Source organism: Elgaria multicarinata, chromosome 12 (genome assembly GCF_023053635.1).
Source record: "Elgaria multicarinata webbii isolate HBS135686 ecotype San Diego chromosome 12, rElgMul1.1.pri, whole genome shotgun sequence".
NCBI lineage: Eukaryota > Metazoa > Chordata > Lepidosauria > Squamata > Anguidae > Elgaria > Elgaria multicarinata.
In genome coordinates this window covers 30,449,338-30,467,594 of record NC_086182.1, presented here as the reverse complement: position 1 = coordinate 30,467,594, position 18,257 = coordinate 30,449,338, and the positions used below count along the sequence as shown (strand labels likewise).

At 46.8% G+C, this 18,257-nt stretch overlaps 1 protein-coding gene across 1 annotated transcript in view; it reads right to left on the bottom strand.

The window, feature by feature from the left end:
• The window catches only part of ZBTB16 (zinc finger and BTB domain containing 16), a 210,598-nt gene that overhangs the window by 93,573 nt on the left and 98,768 nt on the right, over nucleotides 1–18,257 (bottom strand). The gene's annotated exons all lie outside the window — the stretch shown is intronic.

Genomic DNA, 18,257 nt, shown 5'->3' with positions numbered 1-18,257 from the left:
CACCCATTAAACTTTCTCCCTACATGAGAATGTCTGTCATCGACTCATATGGAGGTGGGACCTTGGCTAAGGAGAGCACATGTTTTATTTAGAGGAGGCCCCACGTTTGAACCTTGGCAGTGATGGTTAAAAGGACCCAAGGTAGCACACAACAAAACAGGCCGCTCTGTGCCTGAGTACCTGGACAGGGTGGACAGTCCTCAACAAGCTGGGGAAATGATCTGAACAGGAGTAAAACAGCTTCCTGTGTTCCTAAAAGGGACGGATGGAGTTTCTCATTTTTCTGACCATAAGTTCATGTCAGTTTGAAGTTTGAGAATCCCCCACCCCTAAAAAAAAGTCCTCACAAAAATGTGTATGCATTTTCATGTACATTTCTTCTAAATATGCATTTTTGTACACACTTTTTCTAGTGTCCACGCTTTCAGCAAGCATTATTTTCCCCGAAAATATTTGCCCCAATGTAACAGGCTTATCTGCCTGCTTTCCCCTAATTTATGCATTTTGTGCATACTTCCCCTTAATAGACGTACTTTTGTGCACATTCCTTGAGTTGCAAATTGCACAGCAACATTCTGGAAAGTGTGGATTTAGGCACAGAAGTGTGTTTTCCAGCTTGCACATCGGACTGGGAGGTGCAAATTGGGTTAGTTCATGTAAACATTCAGACCGGATGAATTTCTCATTCATTCTCAATTCCTAAAAGCAGAGAACATTGCAGGGAGCGCTTCGGACATGACTCTGGACAGCCTGGCTTCTGCTGAATGGGATCCCATAGGAGATGCAAATGTGTGCGCAGAGACAAATGGCACACTCTCCCTTACACTCGCGCACACATGCACACATGGCCCCTATTCATCATAATGAGAGCCAGTGTGGTGTAGTGGCTAAAGCGTTGGACTGGGAGTCTGGAGATCCGGGTTCTAGTCCCCACTCGGCCATGGAAAGCCACTAGGTGACTTTGGGCCAGTCACAGACTCTCAGCCTAACCTACCTCACAGGGCTGTTGTTGTGAGGATAACATGGAGAGGAGGAGGATTATGTACGCCACCTTAGGTTCCTTGGAGGAAACAAATGCGGGATACAAATGTAATAAATAAATAAATAAAACGACAAACAGTTTGTTTGCATAAAATATAGACCACATGATAAAACTGACCAGAGAGTAAAGACATGTCCAGAAATACCCCTCCCTTCCCCAATACATTTAGCCTGTTTACATCTAGAGAGACATGAAATTGAACAGTCACGTTTTGGGCATCAGCACCCGTTGTCAAGTTACAGCCAACAGCAATTCCAAGCTCCATCCTCTCTTCCAACCACAGTTTCATAACTTGCATATTTTCTGACACTGCAACCCTCAGAAATTTCACAGGCCCAAATATTCCTTTCCCTGCTAGCCAGAGCACACCATGTGCGATTAATTAAAATAAAATGTGAGCTATATCATTATTATGTGAGTGTTGAAACTGATAAGAAAGAGGGTGGTGGATACAAGCAACAGCAAGCAAGGAAGGGAGAGGCAAATATGGATTTGCAAAAAGAAAAAAAAATGTGGCAAAGCAAATTTATGCATTGCCGTCACTTTACTACCTAATTAATTCAGTCATTTCAAAAACAATTTTATTTATGTTCCATTTACCACATCAAAAGTGCAAAGGGAAAAAAAATGCAATGCTCCCCACACACTGATGCTAAAATAATACCTCAAGGCATCTATTTTTAATCAGTCTAAAAAAAACACACACACAAAACCCTGGATTCTATACAATCTCTCTTGGGCAGACCACCAACCCTAGGAGAGTGGAACGGCCAAGTGTTCTGAGCACCCTTGCCGGCTGCCGAAAACTGCTTGTCAAAAGAGAGAGAGACAGAGAGAGAGAGAGAGAAATAGTGGGGGGGGGGGGGAGAGGAAAAAAGAAAAAAAAATACCCACAGAAATCCATAATGGCCTGAGGCTCCTCTCCAATCTATTTTCTGCTCAGCTGGTTTTAAATGAAGTTATTATGAGTCATTAAAACACCCGCAAGCTTGTGGAAGTCAGCCAATTACAATTTTAAATTTAGCCTGTTCTCTACCCTATTCCCTCGTTTTCTTCTGTTGCCCAGAAAAAGCCACTAGGTTTCGTCTGGTTTTCTCTCTCCCCTCCCGAACCCACTGCCCCCCAAAAAAGAAAACTTTCTTCCCCACCCAAATTTCTCCCAACAGAAGACACTTTTCCATTGCTGTTCTACATACAGAAGACAATCATTCAGTTTCCCCTTGGACATGTACGTACACACACAAGCAAACACCAAAAGTACAAATTAGGGTGTGTGTGTGTTTTTTTAAAAAAATGGTTAAGCAACAGCTTTCTGGTAACTGGTTTCATTGTCGTACTGATCTAACAGTGAGGAAGTTTTTCCTGATGTCTAGCTGGAATCTGGCTTCCTGTAACTTCAGCCCGTTATTCCATGTCCTGCACTCTGGGAAGATTGAGAAGAGATCCTGGCCCTCCTCTGTGTGACAACCTTTTAAGTATTTGAAGAGTGCTGTCATGTCTCCCCTCAATCTTCTCTTCTCCAGGCTAAACATGCCCAGTTCTTTCAGTCTCTCCCTCATAGGGCTTTGTTTCCAGACCCCTGATCATCCTGGTTGCCTCCTCTGGAGCATGTTCAGGTTGTGGGCTCTCCCACACTAGAGGCATTCAAGAGGCAGCTGGACAACCATCTGTCAGGTATACTTTAGGGTTGATTCCTGCATTGATTGGGGGGTTGGACTCGATGGCCTTATAGGACCCTTTCAACTCTACTATTCTATGATTCTATGATTCTAAACGGAGCATGAATACTGGGGTGGTCATATTAGGCATCTGATTTCATTTTTCAACCTAGAAGGTAGTAGGAGATGCTGGACTACTGAAGCCATACAGCCCCGTCCCACCCCCCAAAAATCAGGTCAATGGAGAGCCCCCAACCCTGCACCAGAACTGACACCCATTATCACCTGTCTTCAAGGTAGAATAAATTCTCCAGGATTGGTCACACAAACCCCATGAGACTCCTGCAACCTTGTTGCAGAAACGCTGGACACGATCCACCTCCACAGTCCTCTTCTGCATGGGCCCCACCCGAATGAACCGGCCTTCCCATCACCCATTTTCAAACAGGAAAGCCGTTTAGACTACGCATAAACGTGTAACACAAAGAGCCCACGGACGGGCGGCTGCTGCCTTGCCTACAGAAGGTCCCAGCATCCCCATTTAAAAGAACAAGGTAGCAGGTGTTGGGGAAAGACCTCTCCCCGTCTCCAGCCATGGAGCCAATCCCAATCAGAATAGACAATACTGAGTTTGATGGACAAATTGTCTGACCTCATAGAAGGTAAATAGATATGTTCATGGTTGTCTGTGCTCTTGCACACACCCCATGAACATCAAGGAATGAGGGCTTGAATAGATGAATGGAACACAAGAAGAGCCATGCTGGATCCTCTAGTCCAACATTCTGTTCACACAGTTGCGAACCAGCTGCCCGTGGGAAACCGACAAGCAGGACAGGAGTGCAACAGCACCCTCTTGCCCATGTTCCCCAGCAACTGGTGTACATAGGCCTACCAGAGGTCGCAAAGAGCCACCAGGACTAGTAGCCATTGATAGCCTTCTCCTCCATGAATTTATCCAACCCCCTTTTAAAGCCATCCAAATCGGATGTGGTAGCTGGTTCCATAGTTTAACTATACACTGTGTGAAGAAATACTTCCTTTCTTCTGTCCTAAATCTCTCACCAATCAGCTTCATGGGATGACCACGGTTCTAGTATTACGAGAGAGAGAGGTATTATTAGTATTAGTATTAATTTATCTCTTTTTTAATTTTTTTTTTATCTATTTATTACATTTCTGTGCCGCCCAGTAGCTGAAACTCTCTGATCTAGGGCGATTCTTGTCTAAGATCCACGAACAGTCCCACGCATCCTGGCAACTGCCTTGAGTGTTATGCTAGCATTAAGGGCATCATCCCCATGTGCAGATGGGAGGGGAGGAGGCGGAAATCTGTGCTCACTTGGTGACCCCTTGGCAAAGGCGAGACTGGGTTCAGGGGCTTCCCAGCTGGTTGCTCAGGGTTGGCGGGCACTGTGGCCATAGTTGGCTATAGTTGGCCAAGATCAGCACTTCCTCTCTGGACCAGTCTTGTTCTGCATGTCCACATAGCTCTGGTGCCTTCCAGACCTATGCTAATGGGTGACCTATGTAACCCAAATATAGATGAGCACTCAGGTGTCACTGATAATATAGCTTCTGTCTCTCACTTCCCTTCTCTCTGTGAGTAGGCAGTAAGAGAGGCTGAAGGATTTTGCAGTGTGCTGCCATGACATCAATTCTGTCTCTTGATTTCCTTCCGACAAGCAAGTGTACGAGATACGCACACACACCTTCATTCAACAAAAAAGCATTCAGTTCAAGGACAGGGAGGGAGGAATCCAAAACAAAACAGAAGGCTACCATCCAGAATTAAACACACACACACACACACACACACACACACACACACACACACACACACCAGGGGAAAGGCAATTCAGCCCAAAGAGCCATCCCATCATATGAGGGGCACGTTTCACAAATTCGCAATAGTCTAAGGGTGGAAAGAGAGGAAACGAAAACGGAGGGGAGGAAAACTATTTTGGGTCCATATATCATTTTGGTTTAGCAACCTCCACCCCTGACAATGACAAAAAAGAAACACACACACACACACACACACACACACACACACGAGATTGTGGGGTGGGGGAAAGCAAAGTTATGACATAATTGCCGCTCTGCCCCCCCTAACGTAATGTTCCCTCCGACAGCCTGAGCGCAGAGGGGAAAAAACGACAAACCCTCTCCAAAATTCAACAGCCTGTGTTCCGTTTCAGGAGGCACAGAGTGTACTGTACGGCCTATAAAACTCCAAAACAGCCTCCAGACACTTCTGCAATCGTCCTCCATCAAAACACTTTGCCTTGCATACAAAAATAAGATACAGTGCTGAACAGAATACACAATCAGCCCATTACAGTACAGGGGAGGCTGCTACTTAGCAACGAGGGGGCTTTAAAGCCGAGACGCACGACAGGAAGCAGAAATCTGTCGAGCCTGTTGGGCAAATGATAAACATTAGCAGGTTTTTGTCGGGTTGGTTTTCGTTTTCGGTGTTTTTCTGTTTTGTTTTGGAGGTGCCGGGCGGAGGGGATTGGGGGGGGGGGGGGAGAGACTACAAAAGCCATGCAAAACGTGGGGAAATGATTAGTCTGTTTTTCGACGGCATACATTAAAATAGCGCGCTGGAGGTGAAAAGGGGACAGAGGTTCAAGATAAATCAGCTCATTGTCACAAGCATATATGGATGGAGGAGGGCGTGTTTTGTAGTACTTTGATCTCGGACGAACTCTTAGAACTTTCACCTTCATGCAGAGGACTAGTAGCTTCAAAAACAAGAATTAGTGGAGGGTGGGGGATGGTGACCCCATATATTTATGGAGCAGCCACCATCATCGGACAAGAAGCATCTATGATTGATAGGCTTTCTTCCAAAGGGTCTCTTTGCATCTCATTTGAGACACAGGGGGAATCCGTCAGAACACCACAAAGCAGAAAAGAAGGGAGGGTTTACCCCCCCCTTTCAAAGCAAAACAGTGGCAGAGGAGGAGGAGTACCGAGAAATAAAATATATTTCATCAGGTAAAGGGCCGGAGGGTGGGGTGGGGGGCAAGAAGAAAGAAGAAAAATCGGCCGGCTGCACATCATCAGCGGGAGCAAGGACTTCTGCCAGAACAGGAGCTAAAAGCAAAAGCATATTATTCTAGTCAGCTTAAACTCTCGAGGCTGGGGGGAAAAAAGAAAGAAAGGAGGGGTGGAGGGAGAGAAAGAAATGTATTTTTCATCAGCAAGTGTATAATTTATAAACAGCATTAAACAGTTTGTGTTTTCTTTTCTCTCTCCCCCCCCCCCCCCCCGCTCTCCCTCTTCTCTCCCATGTCTGAGGCTTGGCCAGCGCTCAAGCCTGCATTAATTTCTGCTCTGGGTACAGTGTGTTCTTGGATGCACATCTGCCTGTGATCATAAACTCTCTGGAATGCTGGCAGAACACCCAGACCTGCCGGCAAGCCGATGACATCACTCTGGGAATAAATTTGGGATGGCAGCCAGAATGCAAGGCGGCGAACAGGGGAGAGAAGCAAAGGATGAGATTGGGAAAGGGGAGGGGGGCCTTAAACAGTGTGAGTACTTCCTTTTTCCTTTCTCTTTTTTAAACAGTGTTAAAAAAAAAAACACTTGGAGGAGGAGGTTAAGAACATCAGAAGAGCCTTGATGCTGTATCAGACCGAGAGTCCATCTAGTCCATCTAGTCTGTTCACACAGTGGCCAACCAGCCGTCGGCCAGGGATGAACAAGCAGGCCATGGTGCAACAGCACCCTCCCACCCATGTTCCCCAGCAACTGGTGCACACAGGCTTACTGCCTTGGATACTGGAGATAGCACACAACCACAAGGGCTAGTAGCCATTGATAGCCTTCGTCTCCAGGAATTTATCCACCCCCCCTTTTAAAGCCATCCAAATTGGCGGCAATCACTACACCTTGTGGTAGTGAGTTCCATAGTTTAACTCTGTGCTGTGTGAGGAAGTCCTTCCTTTTATTTGTCCTGAATCTCCCACCCATCAGCTTCATGGGATGACCCCGGGTTCTAGTATTATGAGAGAGGGAGAAATATGTCTCCCTATCCATATTCTCCATACCATGCATAATTTTGTATACACCTGTGTCATGTCTCCTCTTCTCCAAGCTGATGATGATTATGACAATAATAGCTTTTAAAGTGGGGGCAGAGGTTTGCGCAGTCCAACTTTGAACTGGGTAGGGTTTTTTGGGGGGATGGGACGGGTGCAGGAGCAAAAGGATGAAGAGAGAAACCAATGCCAAAGAATCATTTCAAAGGACGCTGGGTAGATTCCACGGGATGTTCATAAACATTCTTACTGCTCTAAAGGGGATTACAGTAAAAGGAAACTGCCACACAGTGCAGCCTCTTTATGTAATGGGAGAAAGCCAGTTTGACTAAAGGCGGAAGGACACGGGTTCAAGAAAGCTGGTTAGCGGCAGGGTGGTGAGGAAGGAAGGAAGGAAGGAAGGAAGGAAGGAAGGAAGGAAGGAAAGAAGGGAGGGACAGAGAGAGGCCAGTTTCTTCCAGCTTCTGAAGCACATACGTTTTTTTAAAAAAAATGAGAAGTGAGTTAGCTGTAGTTTGGATGCCCCCTTGGCGTATCACTAAGCAAACAAGACTTGGTGTATCACTAAGCAAACATTTGAGGCCAAGCATCAAAATGAGAGGGCTGAAAAGGGTTGCCGTGACCGGGGAGAGGTGGGGGTCCTCTTCTTTTGCTGTCCGGTGCATTTCGCCCCCACTTGTGCACTGTCAGCCTTGTGTACTCCGAGTCCGGACCCCACAATCCATCTCTCTGTCTTCCAGGGCCATTTCTCAATTCTTATCGCACCAGCAGCTGAAGTCAACAAAACCGGCAGCAGCACCTTTGCCTCCCTGCCTCAGAGATTGCACCAGAGATGGAAGAGAAGGGAAAAAGAAAAAGGCAGCCTCTTCCTTTCAGGGGCCCTATGAAATTAAATGGGGGGGATAATGGCGAGAAGAGAGACCCTGCAGCCCCCAGATTTCAACAACACCTAGAAAATTCATGCCACAACACACCAGCCTGGAGAGTGCGGACTTCTGGGACTTCCCTGTTCATATAATCCATCACAGTTCTAGAACTTACACCCCACACAGTCACAGTTAGCTTGTAAGCTTCAAGGGGCAGGGACCTGCACATTTCCTTAAACTACTCTGTCAACAAGTGCCAGGTACACAAGAGGTGCTAGACAGACATGTCCTCCTCCTCCAACTCCTCCTCCTCCTCCTCCTCCTCCTCCTCCTCCTTGGAGGAGTTAAAAACGTTTCCTCCACTCAAAAAACTGTAAGATACTCTTTGGACAGGCAAGGTGGGAACCTAGTCTTGGGGGCTGGATGTGGTTCATCAACGCACGAGCCAATTGCAGGATTTATCCCTGTGGCCCTGCTCGATTTGAGCAGAAATGCCACACCATGTGGTGGAAAAGGGCTAGAGCTCCCAAATGGGTTGGGAATGTGTGTGGGGAGGCGGGTGGTGGATCCTGCCTATGTCATTTCCTCCCATCCCCCAAACACACATTTAACTACCTCTGCAACCCACCTCTGCAACTGCCAAAACACTGGGCGTAGGAACATAGGAAGCGGCTTTAGTCTAAGGCTAGATCCACACCGCTGCTTTAGAGAGGCATTGGAGTGCACTGCTAACTGCTGGGGCACAACACACATCCACACACCGCTTTCATAACGTTATTTCCTGCTTTTTTATTCCACATGAACGAAAATACCGCCACGTGTGCCATGGTGGGTCCTACAAGGTATAAATGCACAAGATGGAGAGAGTGTTATCATGATGGGATCGTAATGATTTGACACAAGGTATGGATCTAGCCCAAGTCAGACCTTTGGTTCACCTAGCCCAGTACTCTTGACCCTGATGGCAGCAACAGTTCTCCAGGGTTTCAGGCAGGATTCTTTCCTAGCCTTATGTAGAGAAGCTGTGGGTCGATCCTGAGACCTTTTGCATGAAAAGCAGGGGGTTCTATCATTGAGCTATGGCCCTTCTTTCCCTTTGCATTGTTGACTGCCTGTATCAGCACCCATAGTCAGCCCCTCTCTGTTCAAGGGCAGGTAGTGTAAGAAAGCTGGCCTAGTGTAAAGGCTCCTCTTTAGTCACCAGAAGTGCGTTGGTGAGTCATGGGTGAAAAAGGGCGGCCGGAACTGATCCAAGGCTACTACTTGCCAATCAATGCCAGACACCATAGCCCCAAGTCACACACCCAGGATAACAAACCGGTGTGTATGTGCATGTGTGCTTTGGATAGCTATAATTATTCCATTTATACATGAAACATTCGCAATAAACACTGCCATGAGAAAACACGCCCACACACACCGTTGACATGAAGTCAACAATAAAGCAGTTTTATGGAAGGGCGGCATTTCCCGAGGAGTGTCTCCACTCGCTTCTTCAGTAGGTACGATATTTCCCAACACGGCCTCAGCACTCTTGGTCTACGCATGTCGGTACTGCTTGCGTAAGCAGCATGCACCCAATATATAGCTTGTTTTCTGGCCAGGCAAATGAAACACTTGACGAAAAAGGGAGGCACTTGGCAAAACGGGACGTGTTTCCGTCACAGGGAGGGATGTTGACGAAAAAGGGCTCTCCTGAACAGCCAAGCCTGCTGAAACATTCGCAAGTTGGGAAGAAAAGCAGGATGTGCAACACGTGGAGGAGCCACACAGAAGTCAGAGAATGGAATCCAGTGGTGGATGAGCACAATTGGGGATGGTATGAGTGCAAACTGTACCACTGTGCAATGAATCCTTCTAACCCACACCTCCAGGTATACTGCAAGGACCTTTTAAAGCATATAAGAAAGACCAAATTATAGATGACCAAGGCCATAGCTAGACCTAAGGTTTATCCCAGGATTGTCCTGGGGTCAAACCTGTTCATCTAAGTGCCACACAGGGCATCCAGCGCTCAGGCAGGGATGAATCCAGGATGATCCTGGGATAAACCTTAGGTCTAGCTATGGCCCAAAGGTCCATCTAGCTGAGTTTCCCATCCAGATGTCTCTAGGAATCCCACAAGCAGGAGTTGGGTTGAGCTCCCACGGGCGTTGTGCTTGGGGACATTAGCCTGAGGGTGCCTGTTCACCATGGCCAATTCCCTCTCCCAATCTTCCACCCACCACCCACTCCCGGGTCCTTGAAATGGTGAGGGAGCATTTCACCTTGCAGTTGTAGTGGGTGGGAAGGGAATTGGGATTGGAGGGTGTGCACCTTACACTGCAGATCCTCAGATACCAATTCCAGGCTGGAGGGGAGTGATGCTCAGCCTGAGCCCCCAATAGTGACTGCACGCAGAGCTCTGCTGCCAACATTCACTAGACAGAATGGAGGGTTTGCAACAATTATTATTCTTTCTTTTTTTGCCCAGAGGAGAAACACAATGCAGCCTTCCACTCTAGCAGGACACCTCACGGATGAAGCAGAAGGGCTTCCGTCGGCATCTGCAGAACTGGATCCCTTATCCAGCTGCATCACGGCTGTTGTGGATCACCTGTTCCAGCTCCAGGTTTGAGGGTACCCTTGAACGAGACATCATCAGTGGTCTCCCTCCCTCCTTGAGTCCACCTTCTCATTGCCACCAACTGTTCTTGCTCCTCCTCCTCTTTCTCTTCATTGCTCCCATTTGCTCGCTTGACAGGCAGCGAGCCAGCGAGCAAGGAGGCCTTGGCATCACCTGCTCCTCCTTCCTGCTACCATCATTTCCTGGGCCAGAGAAGAAGCAGATGAACAAGCAGGCTACAATGGTGGAAAGGAGGAGCAGGTCTAAGGTGGGGGGCTTGTCAGTGGACCCTTGATGGGGTGTAGGACCTTGGCAGTGGCCCAGGTCCTTAGCTGAGTCAGGATCCAGAATGAGTGGTGGAACATAGGAACATAGGAAGCTGCCTTAGATTGAGTCAGACCATTGGTCCATCTAGCTCAGTATTGTCAACACTGACTGGCAGCAATGGCCCTCCAGAGTTTCAGGCAGGATTCTTTCCTTGTCCTACCTAGAGATGTTGGCGATCGAACCTGTGACCTTCTGCCTTCAAAGCAGCTGCTCTATCACACTGAGCTACGGCCCCTTTGGTAGACACAGCCTCACAGGTGTCAAAAGTAGCCCTGGAACACAGAGCTGAACACTCCACTGCCCTTTACAAAGACAAGCATTGATTTGACTCTCACCCCACGTGCGCACGCCCTGCATGCATTCCTGATCCGATGAGAGTGCAGTGACCTCAACAGGACACGTGGCAATCAGGTCTGCCCTGATCAATCCTGCTATTTAATTTGTGGGTTTGTCGCTTGCTAATTATTGTTATTTAATTATCTCAATAGCGTTTCTCCCATAAGCACTTGGTTAGTTAGCATCCATCTAAAATGAATCTTAAGGGGGGACGACAACAATGTCACCCAAGCTCAGTGTTTTACAAAGACCCGCAGAAATATCCAAACACAAGATCACAGGTATGTAAACACGAGTGAAATGGGCCAAGCAGGAGATAGGACGGCTGGCCAGTCCACCTAGGGAGCCAATATTTAATTAAACAAGTCGTGAATTTCTCTGCATGCCCCCCCCTCCAACCCCAAAGAAACAGACGGGGGGGGGGATCCCATTGTTCCAGCATTCAGCGGAGGCTCTCGCTCAGCTGAATCGGAATAAGCTTAGATTGTGTGTGGGGTGGGGTGGGAGAGAAGCGGGGGGGTGGGGGGCAGAGAAGGCCGGGAGAAAAATGTCAGAGGGGGAGCCGGGGCTTTCATAAACCAGAGCGCTGGAATTTCACGCGGCTGTTTTTGAGCATCAGAGCTGCTTCTCCCTCCCACCCAGGCAGGAAGGGGAAAAAAATTAATCTTTCATGATGACAAAGTTGGCTCGACGCTGACTGTACATACTGTACCCGCAAAGCAGGCAGGCAGGCAGGCAGCCAGCCAGCCAGCGGCTGGCACGGGGCCAGAACTACAACAACAAACAGGCAGCGTGCACCGGGAGAGGGGCGGAGGGAGGGGGGTGATTAGAGAAAACACAGCTGAGAGGCAGAGCGCGCTTCGCACACGGCCGGCCGGCCGGCCTGTTGCCCTCAGACAAGGTGGAAAGCGGCCGGGGAAGCCAGGGCCACTTTGGACCTAACCCAATTGTTCAATTCTTGTATTAGATGGCTAAGGTGATACTACCACCCCATCTCACACATACACACACACACACACTCACTCACACACACACAGTGTCTCCAAAATGTGAATCCTCCACATCCCACACTGTTGCTCCCGAAAATACTGTATCAAGCACAGCCAGATGTCTGCATGTACCCGAAGGAGATGTGTATTAAGAATGAAATGATATTTTCCCGCCCCCCACCCTCATTTGCTTAATTTCGTGGCCCCATTCACAGCACATGAAAGCGATGGTCTGTTTTGACTGCTCAGGATTAATTTCAGGAGATGGAAGTGCCCTAAAATTACCCCCCTCCCAAAAATAGCTGAAATGAGCCCCATTTTTGGGGTGGGTGGGTTTGTGTGTGGTGATATCATTCCTGCCCCGCTAAAAAATTAGAATGCCACTGCCAGACCAAGGGAGTTTGAATAATGTTTGGCAATTTTTCCAATCCTCCAATATTAATACTCCCAAGCCCAGAGAAAAATATATGAAAAAGCCCCCCCCCATCTTTCTCCACCCACAACTCCCAAAATTCAGATCAAAAGCTCTATTTTGAAAGCATTTTGCCCATTTCCACTGTGCCCAAACTTCCCCAACCTGGTACCCCCTAGCTGTCTTGGATTATAATACCCATCATCCTTAATTGTCTGTGGCTGATGGGACTTGTAGTCCAACACACCTGGAGGTCACCAGGTTGGGGGAAGACTGATCTTCTGGGTGGAAATAAGGGTGCCAGCCAAAAGGCGTTTCCCCTGGTGTCCCTTCCTGAATTTCTCAAATTCCACATGTCCATCAAAAATGGGTAGGCACCATCCACCATGTTTCAGTGGCGTGCTCACCATTAATGCACCGTTTCCCATTGTTCTCTATTCCTGCATAGTTTGCATTACAATGGGCAACAATATAGTGTTGCTTGGAGAATTAATTCCGCCCCCCCCTCAGCTACTGTAAGCAAGGCAGCTAAACCCAGAGGGAAGAGTGAATTCTTAGGGGGTGGCAGATAACATCAGCATCCCTGTGAGTCCTGGCTCTAGGACACCACTGCTCATTGGGTTGTTTTTTGAGCTATCCACTGGGGTTCCCATCTCCCCCCCCCAAAAAAAATCTTTTGTAAATACTGAGGTTTTTCCAAGCCTGCTGGTAATCCTGTTGAGCACAGAGAGCACTGTTTCAGCTAGGAGTGTTTGAGAATATTGGCTTTGCTTGCAAAACATGTGAGCCTGTTTGCAGCCCCAAACACAATCGTGAGCAAATCACCAAACATGCCCTTGTGTTCAATTTGCACAATTCTCCCCCTCCCATTTGCACAACTTCCCCCCACGGACTGAGTCAACCCTGCTGTAGCCCATGGGGAAATCTGCAGAAGTTCGGGAAATTTGCACGAATTTGGGGATCGTTGGGAAACGTTTACATTCCGTCGCTGTTCGTTTTTCACATTTTGTCATTCGCACAAAACGAACAGCAATCGCAAACACAAATCGGGCATGAGGCAAGCAGCGAGCAAAATGAACATGGCTCGTTCACCATCTCTATTTTTGGTTACACAAAGAGCAGCACTCAGAAAATTGAATTCACTATGGGTGGATGGGATGATTGCACATGGAGAGGCCCGTGCAAAGAAGTTTTGAACTAAATTAATTTGCAGAGTGCTACGTCTTCTGACTAACTTAGCATTCCATCCTTCCATATGCATTTAATTAAAGGGACTGCATAATTTTAACCCAATAGTGAGATTCATTAAAGGTGGTGAGTTCTGCGTATTTGTAAGACATACACACACACACAGAGTGCAAAATTCATTGATGTTAAAGAAAACCGGGAGTGGGGAATGTATCCATGTCTGAACATACTGGAAGCTGATGGACCGGACCGGATGGTATCAGGTACGCAAAGGTGACACACGTTCCTTAAGAATTCTTTTGTGGAACTCTGATGGTGACTATTTTGCCCCCCTTCTTTTAAAAAGATACTTCCTACTGAATGGTAATCAGGCAAGTGGGATTCAATATCTGCAATTCAGGGCTGCGCTTAAGCATCTGTGCTGTGAAGGAGCCAAGCGCAATCCTAAGGAATGATAAGATCTGGCGCTGAGGACTTCTAGACATCTAGAAAAGGGTTGCCCAATTGATACGCTAGCTGGAAAATGGCTCAAGGATGATAGTTTGTAGCTCTTTGCAGGGCGGAATCTAGGATATAGCTCATGGTTTGAAAGTGTAGTTCACTTAAGGCAACCATGTTCCTAACTCCAATGACTATGGCCAAGGCTAGACAAGGGCTTATCCCAAGGATCATCCTGGGATCATCCCTGTGCGTCCAGATGATGCACAGGGGATCCTGGGGGCAGGGAGGGAGGGTCCCTCCAATTCCCGGGGATTTTGCTCTACCCTCCTAGCCTGGTTCTTCTGCGGTCCCGGGCTGATCCCGAGACCGTGGAACGTATGGCCGAGCATCACGGTTTGTCCTGGCTCCTCATGAGTAACCATGAGGATCCAGGACCTGGGCATGGGGCGTGGAGCTCCGTGCCCATCAGGGGTGGGGTGGGGTGAGCGGGTGGTTTTTTTTTAAAAAAAACCACGGTTTGCACAGGAGCGCTCCGAAAACAAAATGGTGGCCGCAACGTCTTCTTCCTCCCAAGACGTTGTGCATCACGTGTAGATGAGGGGGGCAATCTTGCGATCATAAAATCGCGAGATCATTGCTCTCAACCCGCCTCGTCTAGCCATGACCGATGAAGAAAAGTCTGCAAGTATGCTTTGGGTTCATGAAGAGCGCTCTGGAGGAAGGCAGGGAGCAACTCCCAGTCAAGTGGCGCGCCCTAGCGACCAACTCTTATTCCCCCCCGGCCCCCTCCTCATATATCTCCCCAATTAGAGAAAGCCAACCTATGAAATAGCAAATAAGGATGGACAAATTTCTCTGTTATGCATTCTATAAAATCAACTATGTTTCAAGCATATGTTCCTTCTGTCCCATTTCTCCACACGGCAATTAACGTACATGGAAATTTTACATATTTTTCTACACGCTTCCCTACGCTACCCATTTTGTATGGATTAAAGAAAAACAGCAACAACTGGAGAATTGCCAAAATGTCAAATTCAGAGAAGTGCAACTCCCGAAGGATCACGGGGTTCTAGTTTGCATCTTAGTTTAGAAAGAGTAAATTAGGTTGGTTCATATTAGAATGCAAAGCAAAGATTTTTCAGCCCCATCCTTGCTAGAATGGTTCAAATCTTACACAGGCCGCAATGCCGGGAGGTGTCATGGGATCACTTAGATACATCATCATCATCATCATCATCATCATCATCATCATCATCTTACCCGCCTCTCCCTCTGGATCGAGGCAGGGAACAACATTGAATACAAAAATACTATAAAATACACAAAACTGATTAAAAACATAAAACCATTACATTATTAAAATCTTAAAATCTTTTAAGATATCTTAAAATTCAACTGCGTAGGCCTGCCAGAAGAGATCAGTCTTTTATAGCTTTTTTAAATTCGGAAAGACGGGTAAATTGGTGAATCTCTACCGGCAGGCCATTCCACACTCTGGGAGCGGCAGAAGAGAAAGTCCTCTGGGTAATGGAGCAAGTTGGATGCATACACTCAAAAAGTGGTACCCAATTGCTTGGCATCAGTATCAACATCATCTCTCTAATCTTTCACCCCTCATTCCTCGCCCCATTGAGCCAACACATCAAATTGTAGACAGCAAATAATCTATACGTCGGTCTGTACATGCCTGTAATTTAGCTCCAAGGTGGATAAAAATCAACTATTTTTTAAAAAAATATAATCAAAAACATCATTTTTTAAAATTTAAATCACATTTTTTTAATAAAATGCTTTTTGAGGAAAAATCTATCTAAAGATAGTTTTCTATTTAAGATACATTATAGTCCAAAGGTTAAGGATTAGTTTTTAATTATGTAGCATGAGGCTATTTAAATTTTTTGGTAAATGAATTCCATTAATCCATTCACAATGTCATGCTCCTTCCAGAGGTTTCTGTAAGATTATTTTACTCCTTCCAATAAATTACAGCAGAAAAGTTGTCCAAATATGAATGATTAACCTATTAAACTGGAGATAGTTCACCTTGCAATAATTTCATAATTATCTATCTATGATGTGTTTCTAATAGTATAACCAAATCAGTATATATGTGTATATATATATATATATATATATATATATATATCTGTAAAACTAATCTGAAAAGTTGCTATTCTAAAAATGAAACCTTCGTCTGGTTGTAAATATTAAGATTATACCAGCAAGAATGAGTCTTTGGTAACTCTGAGTTGTGTAAAATATAGCGAGGAAGAGCACACTTTTAGTCACATGATTAAATCAAATCTTTCTAAGTAGTGATTTAAAGTGTGATTGAAATCAAATCCACCCTGCAAAATCCACCTTTGCATGCCCAAGGGAGTTTTGTGAAAAGGTGATTTTTTTAAAAAAAAATGCATACTTTTGAAAAATGTGCACAAACATGCTTTAATCGAAGGAAGAGAAAAAACACAGACATGTCAACATTGTGCACAACTGACACAAACATTTGGAAAAATACACGGCAAAATGAAATTTCACATTAAAAGAAAGAATGAATGGAAGGTCGCAATTGGATGAGGACACGGGTTGAAATTAGCTTTGAGGTGGAATTTGGAGTGATTCAACAAATGTAACGTTTGCTGATTCGCACATCCCTATTGGGAGGTTTTTCAAGAGCAGAAAATTTCTGGACCAAAAGTATCTTCCAGCGCTTCTCAGTCAATTTGATGGAAAATATTTCTTTTTCAGAGGGTGGGTGGGTGGAATCAAATGAGAAGGAGACGTCAGTGGAATTTCCACGGTGTGGTGCAAAGAACTTGTGATGGCTTTAGTTAGAACCCAGGGGTGAATGTGAGCACCCTGTCTTTCATTGTACGGTCATCTCTCTTGCCAGCTGCAGACCCCCTGGCTTCCTGCCTGAAATCCATTGGAGATATCTTTAAAAGAATGCCTTGATGGGTGGGGTGGGGCAAAACGGCTTCCCACCGCCCTCTGCCTAAGCTCAGTTGCGCTCAGGGAGTCTATTCTATGCTCGCTGATCCTCGAATCCACAATCCCTGGGCCCGATCTCGAGGGAGAGACATGAAACCAAAGGACGCGCCTCCTCTCCCCTAGTCTGGCGTCTGAGCGTCCGCAAAGCGAGCAGCTCCAACGCCCAGCAGCCTTTCATGATCCCTCCACACTGACCTTTCAAGCAAAGTGTCCCCAGCGTGCATAAACAGAGCTAGAGAAAGAGAAAGAGAGAGAAAGAGAGAGATGTGTGCATACAAACACACGCACATAATCCCGAACTCCGTGCGGGGAGTCTGACTCGTGCCGCCTCCCCCTCCCATGGCCACGCCTCTCCCTCTCCAGCAACCAACTGGCGGCGTGCGCCTACGGGAAAATTAGAGATTCTGGGCATGATCCAACAAAAGCTGGAGTCCCATCGATTGCAATAGAAGCGCTAACTATGTGTTTACCGAGCTATTGCGCCCCTCTGAGGTCTGCGCCCTAGGCGGCTGCCTAGTTGGCCTAATAGTAGTGCCGGCCCTGCTTCCTGCACTTGTACTTCGGTTAAAGCCCAGAGGAAGACATCAAGAGCTATCTCCTCCCTTCGAGCTGTTTCAGGTCAAGAAGTGGAGGCAGCAGAATGATGGAGAGAGGGGTAATAAGTAGGAAGAAACCCGGTCCCTCGGCCGCCTCGCAACAATATGTTAAGCTCAAGACCACCACCAAAAGACATTCAGAAATAAATTCTAAAACGCCCTGAGAATGCAGCAGGAAAAAGCACAAGCCTCTTTTGCAGGAGAAGAAAAGTTTGGGAAATTGGGGGGAGAGATTTCAGCACAGCACTCACAGAAGCCTCCAAATTCACCTTGAAATGTTGCTATAGGCGGGTCTGGAAGGCAAATCTAACAATATCAGTCCAGCAAAGGCTGGTGGCTCCGATGCCAGTGGGGTGGTAAACCCACTCCAGGATTCACTCAGAACCAATCAGAACTCCATTGGAGCTATCCAAGGTGATCTCCAGAGTTCGGACTGAAACCCGGAGTGGATTCGGAGCCACCAGCCTCTTCCACTGCATCAACCCCAATCATCTGAATTGATTTCTAGATCTCATATAAGAGCCAAAAGAGATGTGGCATTGAATACTTGATTAATGAATCTGGATCCCCCACACCCCGCCCCTTCAACAATATCAGCCACTGGAAGTTAATCCTTTCGCCTTTGCAAGCAGTGATCCCACTGAAATCCCTCCAGTTGTTAGCACTGGGAGGGAAACCTCACCAGTGGCGAAAGAGGGGGGCATAGAATAGGGGGCACAGGGGGTACAGTGTGGCAGAAAGGGTTAAA